This window comes from Zingiber officinale, chromosome 11A (assembly GCF_018446385.1).
Source record: "Zingiber officinale cultivar Zhangliang chromosome 11A, Zo_v1.1, whole genome shotgun sequence".
NCBI lineage: Eukaryota > Viridiplantae > Streptophyta > Magnoliopsida > Zingiberales > Zingiberaceae > Zingiber > Zingiber officinale.
The window spans coordinates 48603407-48610796 of NC_056006.1; positions in this window are offsets into that span (position 1 = coordinate 48603407).

Below are 7390 nucleotides of genomic sequence, written 5' to 3' on the forward strand. Positions count from 1 at the left end.
TAACTGAAAACTGTACAACTACTGAACTAACGCCAAAACTAACAAGCGAGAGCAATTATACTGCAGGTGAGGGGTTTCTTACCTCAATCGCAAGGTTTTCTTACGATTCTATCCGCTAGATTTTCCAGAAAAACTGATCCGTTCGACGAACCGCTTACGTCCTCGCGTTCCTCTCGCGGAGAAGAACCGACTTCGTGCTGGTGTTGTCGTCGGAAAGTGAACACACGATCCTAGGGAAGGAACCCTAGGTCTCCTTTGCTTTGTTTGCTGCGCCGAGAGAATGAAACGGGAGAGGGAGAGAAAGGCTTCGTTGAGGGGGGAAAAAAAAATAAACCAATCCCACTTAAGTTTTCTATTTATATCAAATAGTTATTTCTCCCAAATCAAATATAAATATATTTGATTTCCTATCCTTTCAGCACGGCCCTGCTGGGTTCACTTGGTTTCCGGAACACATAATAAGTCGTAGGCTCCGATGGGTCCCGGGTTCGATTCCCGCGTAAACCAATTTACGACTTATTTGTTTTTGCTACTTCCGGTACTCCAATAATTATGTAAAAATATTCTAAAAATCTATAAAAATCATAGGATATTTCCAAAATAAATTCGGGAATTTTTCGGGCTTTACAACAACAATCGTCTAACTCTAGTATAAGCCCAGAGGGTAGAGATAGTAAATAAGTCCCTACAGCAACAGCAGCAACCCGTGCTCCATTGCCTACCCGTAGGTCTATCTCGCCCTTTGTCAATGCCCTGCTATTCCTCAGCGCTTGTACAATAGTACAAATGTGCGAAGCACATCCGGTATCTAATATCCACGATGAAGAAATAGAGAGGTTGACTTCTATAACATGTATACCTGAAGTAGAAATCTTATTTCTCTTCTTCTTAAGATCTTCCAGGTATTCTTTGGAGTTCCTCTTCCAGTGTCTTGCTTGTCCTTGATATAGGTGACAAAGATGTTCAACCATATCGTAAGCACCCAGCAACTCATGTTGCTTCTGAAGCTCAGAGTTTATGGTTGCGAGCATAAGACAGGACACATCTAATGCGTCATCTTGATGCTTCTTGTAAGTATCTCGGTCTGCTCGCGTGGCAGTGGCAGGAGGAGCCTCCGGAATGGGCTGCTCCAGAACGTACAGTTTACGTTCTTGGGTGAGAACTATTCTTAGGTTCCTGTACCAGTCCAGGAAATTTTCTCCGTTGAGCATGTCCTTCTTAAGGACAGAACGCAGGGAGAAAGAGTTCGTATTCGACGTCATGGTTATCTACAACAGAAAATTTGTAGAAATAAATATCATATTCATAATCATTTAATTAGGCCTTTAACTAAATGATGCTCCTACTGAATTCTATAATTCTTGTGGGACAAGATCCACATCATACTAACCCTTGAGTTAGCTTTGGCTAATACGCCCAAGGCTTAGTATGATCGGTAGGTAACGATTACCAATTACATCTCTATGCAACTCTTGTTTATAGGATCAAGATCCATATTTATATTAAAACTCGAGTTAGCATTGGCTAATACGCCCGAGAGTTAATATAAATGTGATTTGGTCCTACCTTTCCAACTATTGGAAGAATGCCTATAGTTGACTCGATCCAACCGAGTAACTAGGAATACTCAATCTAATTGAGTTTGTATTCACCCATGCGTTGATAGGCGGGACCAAGATTGTCCCTCCGTACCCTACCAAGATAATATGTATTGCTCTGTTTTGGCAGATTCAACAATACATGTGATCGAGTTAGTGATAGGTATCACGGCACGGTTAGGCATTAGAGTTGAGTCGATTGAGATCTAATCTAATCAAAAAAGGATGCATCTTGTGCACGACTTAGATCTAAACTAATCGCAAGGGTGCATCATGTGCACGACATAGATCTAATCTAATCGTAAGGCACTAATTAATTAATACTTATTAAACATGCATCATATACATAAGCAATTAACTAATTAATCTATTTGTGATTTAGTCATGACCATACTACGATCTTCTCAAGCCAATGAGAAGATCGAATGGTCAACCTAGGGTCAACAGCTTCTCCAAGCTCCTCCCTTTGACCACCTTGTGTTGCTCGTGTCCGCCTCGGAACTCCGTCTCGTGTGGACCCTCCATCGCTCCAATTTGTACATTACAATTTGAAACTCGAGTTACATTCGAGTCTAAATCTAATTTACAACCAGAATATATGAGAAAGGCACGATGCGTAGGTCGCGGAAAAAAAAAATAAAAACATACAACACGCGCAAACACATAACGGCACGCAGGCCGTAATATGAATTACAATACAATCCAATCATATTGGGGTTTTGGGCCATGACTATCACAAAATTAATATATAATTCAAAATTATATATTTTCATAATTTTCTATAATTTTAAAATTAATTTTTTACAATTTTTACGAGTAAAATTTTTCGGCGGTCCCGTTTAGCGGTTTCGGGTGCAATCGCGGAACGGATCCCCTTGCGGGGCCAGGGGCAGCGCCCCTACCCGTGATCTAACCATCGCGAGGGTTCCTTTGCGATCCAACAGCGCCTAAACCCGCTGTCCCAAAACGATTTGGGCCGAGACATTGCCGTTTCAGAAAAATCATCCCGGCGGGTTCGTTTTTAGCGATTTCGGGTGCAATCGCGGAGCAAATCCCCTTGCGGGGTTAGGGGCGTACCCCTACCCGCGATCTAACCATCGCGAGTTGCTCCTAAGCGCTCTAATGGCACCCAAACCCGCTGTCCCAAAAAAAATTTTGGGGCGAAACGAAGCCGTTTTGGAAAAATCTTTCCGGTAGCCGAAGCCTACAAGCGTCTAAACACTTGTGTTTCGATTACTCGAGAAAAATACTCATAAAAACCCAAAAATCATAATTTTACAGAAAATTACAGAAACTTTAGTTTTCATAAAACCAAAAAACAAACTCGTATTCGCCTTGCACGTGGCTCTGATACCACTGTTGGGTTCTTTGGGCCGCGAAAACCGCTTTTCACTTCGCGGAAACCCCGAATCACCCAAAGCCGTAGATCCGTGCAAAGAAAACCGAACGAAAATTACGAGTACGAGTTACAAAAATTTTAGATCTACTCCTAGATCTATGTGTTAAGTGTTAGGTTCTTCGGGCCGCGAAAACCGCTTTTTCGCGTCGCGGAAACCCCGAGTCACCCAAAGCCGTAGATCCGTGCAAAGATTCGTAAACAAAACATTTTTCGAAAAACCTTTTCTTGTACGAGTTTGTAAAACCTTTAGATCTACACTAGATAAGGGTTATACCTTCGAAGCGTGCCTTTCGCGTTCCCGCTCGTCCAAGGTGCCGGATCTCTAGACCGTCAAGTGTACGGTCCTCTAGAAGTATCCACACGAACAATCCTTGATGGAGAAGACCAAACAAAGGTGTGCTAGCACCTTGTCTTGTTCGGCCAAGAGAGGAGGAGAGGGAGAAGAGAGAGCTCTCGAGGAAGAAGATGACTTAATCACACTTGAATGAAAAATGAATATTTTCATTCCCACCTAGAGTGGTCAGCCACATCTTGGAGGTGTAACTCCCCACATTAATTCCAATTAATATGGAGACCATTAAGAGTTGTAACCCCCATGAGGTGGCACTCTAGGATGATGTGGATCAACACCATTGGTCCACATCTTGCCACCTCACTCAATGACATGGCAACAAGTGTAACCTCCTCATTTAATGTGGGTCGGCCACATTAAATGCTATGGAGGCTTGTAACCTCCATGAGGTGGCACACATTGATGATGTGGAGCAATCCTATTGGTCCACATCTTGCCAACTCACTAGTGATGTGGCAAAAAGTCAAGTCAAACATGACTTTTTCTCTTCCTCTCAAATCAAGTCAAACTTGATCTAATCTTCTCATGGTTGATCTAATCCAACCATATAATTCAAGCCAACTTAATATAATGAATCTAATTCATTAAATTAAGTTGATTTAATGAGTCATAATCTAAATTAGACTCATTAAATACATGAATCAACTTGAGTCCAACTCAATTAGCCCAATTTGGATTACTCTTAATCCAATATGATTCAACAAATGAATCTAATCCTCTTGGTTCATCATATGAACGAAATCTCCATCTAATTGTCCTTAGTGTGTGACCCTATAGGTTCTTGTAACGTTGGCAATGCCCTAAACCCATTTAGGAGCATAAGTAATGAGCGGTATCTAGCAACACATCATTACTACCCAAGTTACAAGAATGTCGAGATCCGACATCACCTTGTGACTACCAATTGTGACTACTCACAAAATAATGACAAGTGTCCTTCTATCCTAGACATCTAGATTGATCAATATGAGGCATAGACCGTGTCATCCTCTAATCAATATAAATCTTGAACTCCAAGTAGACTCACTCGGTCAAATGAGCTCAACATCTAATGTTGACTCATTTGGGCATGGCCATGCACTTAGTGGTCTCACTCTATCAAGAATACCGATGTCGCTCCCGTCATATGGGAGGGATAGATCCCATCTACATCACTCACATCCCTCTACATAATTCGTTATATACCCAGTAATCGCCTTTATAGTCCACCCAGTTACGGGTGACGTTTGACGAAACCAAAGTACATAACTCCTTATGTAGGGATCCATGGTGACTTCAGGTCTAATAGTCATACTAATAGTCACATGAGAAAGTATATGACACTCATATAACGATCCATGATACTTTCTCATGGCGGGTCATTCAGTATACATTTTCTAATGCATACCCATGTGTTAGCTTGATATCTCTATATCCATGACTTGTGAGATCAAGTCATCGAGCTGACCTACATGCTAGTCTTATTGTATTAACATTGTCCTTGAATGTTAATACTCGACTAGGAATGATTTGGAGTAGTGTTCCCTATATCATCTCACTATCGATTCAACTAATCGATTGATATAGGTATGAACCTTCTACTCAAGGACGCTATTATACTTAGTCTATTTGGCACTAATATAAATAAGTATAATAACCAAACAAATGCCTTTATTGATATACAAGAATATGATATACATGAGTTCATACAATCATCAAATGATTGGCTCTAGGGCTCTAACTAACAATCTCCCACTAGCACTAGTGCCAATCAGTATAGGCTCTAAGGCCTAAAGACCTAGTGTGACCATCATGCTTCCTCTGTGCCAAAGCCTTGGTCAAGGGATCTGCGATGTTAGCCTCTGTAGGTACTCTGCAAATCTTCACATCTCCTCTATCGATAATCTCTCGAATGAGATGGAAACGTTGTAGAACTGCTGTGAACTCTGCCAGTTCATAACACTACCATCTAAGCAAAACAAGAACCCTGACTGCGATCGGTAATCATCCTGATCGGTCTGGAAGCTGGCATCACTGTAACCCTTTACAGTTATCTCATCATTGCCTCCATATATCAAGAAATATTCTTTAGTCCTTAAGTACTTAAGAATATTCTTAACCGCTATCCAGTGATTTTCACCTGGATCTGACTGGTATCTGCTCGTCATGCTCAAAGCATACGAGACATCAGGTCGAGTACATAGCATGGCGTGCATGATCGATCCTATGGCTGAGGCATAAGGGATCTGATCCATGTGGTCTCTCTCTTCTCTAGAAGAGGGACCTTGAGTCTTCGAAAGACTCATGCCATGTGACATCGGCAGAAATCCCTTCTTGGAGTTCTGCATGGCAAACCATAGGAGTACCTCATCAATGTATGTACTCTGACTTAGGCCAAGCAATCTCTTAGATCTATCTCTATAGATCTGTATCCCAAGAATGTGGGATGCCTCACCTAAGTCCTTCATTGAGAAGCAACTCCTTAGCCAGGTCTTGACAGACTGAAGCATAGGGATGCCCTTCCCAATGAGTAGTATGTCATCCACATACAATATGAGGAAGACAACTATGTTTTCTACAACCTTCTTGTAGACACAAGGCTCATCTTCATTCTTGATGAAACCAAACTGTTTGATCACATCATCGAATCGAAGATTCCAGCTCCGAGAATGCCCTCTAGCCATAAATGGATCTCATCAACTTCCCGATAGGTGGTGGGCTCATCCTCTATGAGCACAATGTCATCATGGTCAGACAAGAGAAATGAGTATCTCTCAGGCTGACGACGTACCCTATCAGACCTGCAAAGAGGTATGTCTACTTGAACTGGTTGTTGTTCCTCAACTCTTTGTGGAACAACATCATCCACAACACTTTGTGGTTCCAGTTCAATTTCCATCGAGGCATCAGTGCTATTGTTCGCATCTTGAACTTCTTCAAGATCGAATGTGCTCCCACTAGTCTTTCTAGAAACAAAGTCGCTTTCTAGAAAGACCCCAGTCTTTGCCACAACTACCTTGTGCTGACTGGGAATGTAGAAGTAATATCCCTTAGTTTTCTTGGGATATCCGATAAAGTAGCACTTGTCGGATTTGGGTCCTAACTTGTCTGAGACTTGACGTCGTACGTAAGCCTCACAATCCCAAATCCTCATGAAAGACACCTGGGCATCTCTCCCAGTCCATATCCTATATGGTGTCTTTATCACGGCCTTGGATGGAACTCGGTTGAGAATGAAAGCTGTCGTGTCTAGAGCATATCCCCATAGATATGTCGGAAGATCTGTGTGACTCATCATAGATCGTACCATATCTAATAAGGTACGATTCCTCCTTTCGGATACACCATTCCACTGTGGTGTTCCAGGAGGAGTGAGTTGAGGTAAAATCCCACACTCAGCTAAGTAGTCACGGAACTCATGGCTTAAGTATTCACCACCTCGATCTGATCGGAGTATTTTAATACTCTTGCCAAGCTGGTTCTGTACTTCATTCTTGAATTCTTTGAACTTTTCAAAGGATTCGGACTTATGTGTCATCAAGTACACATAACCATATCTACTGAAGTCATCAGTAAATGTGATGAAGTATCTATAACCGCCTCTAGCAGCGACATTGAAAGGGTCACATACATCACTATGTATGAGTCCTAACAAATCAGTCGCTCTCTCGCTGTGCCCACTAAAGGGAGTCTTGGTCATCTTGCCTCGTAGGCATGACTCGCATATCTCATATGATTCAAAATCAAATGAGTCCAGCAAACCATCCTTATGGAGCTGGGATAAGCGCTTGTCATTTATATGACCTAAGCGACAGTGCCAGAGATAAGTTTGGTTCATGTCATTTGACTTGAACCTCTTGGTACTAATGTTATAGATAGGGCTCTCAAGGTCTAGAATATAGAGTCCGTTTATTAGGGGTGCACTACAATAGAACATATCTTTTAAATAAATAGAACAACATTTGTCTTTTATTATAAAAGAGTACCTTTCTTGTCTAAACAAGAAACTGAAACTATGTTCTTAGTAAGAGCAGGCACATAACAACAATCATCTAAATTTAG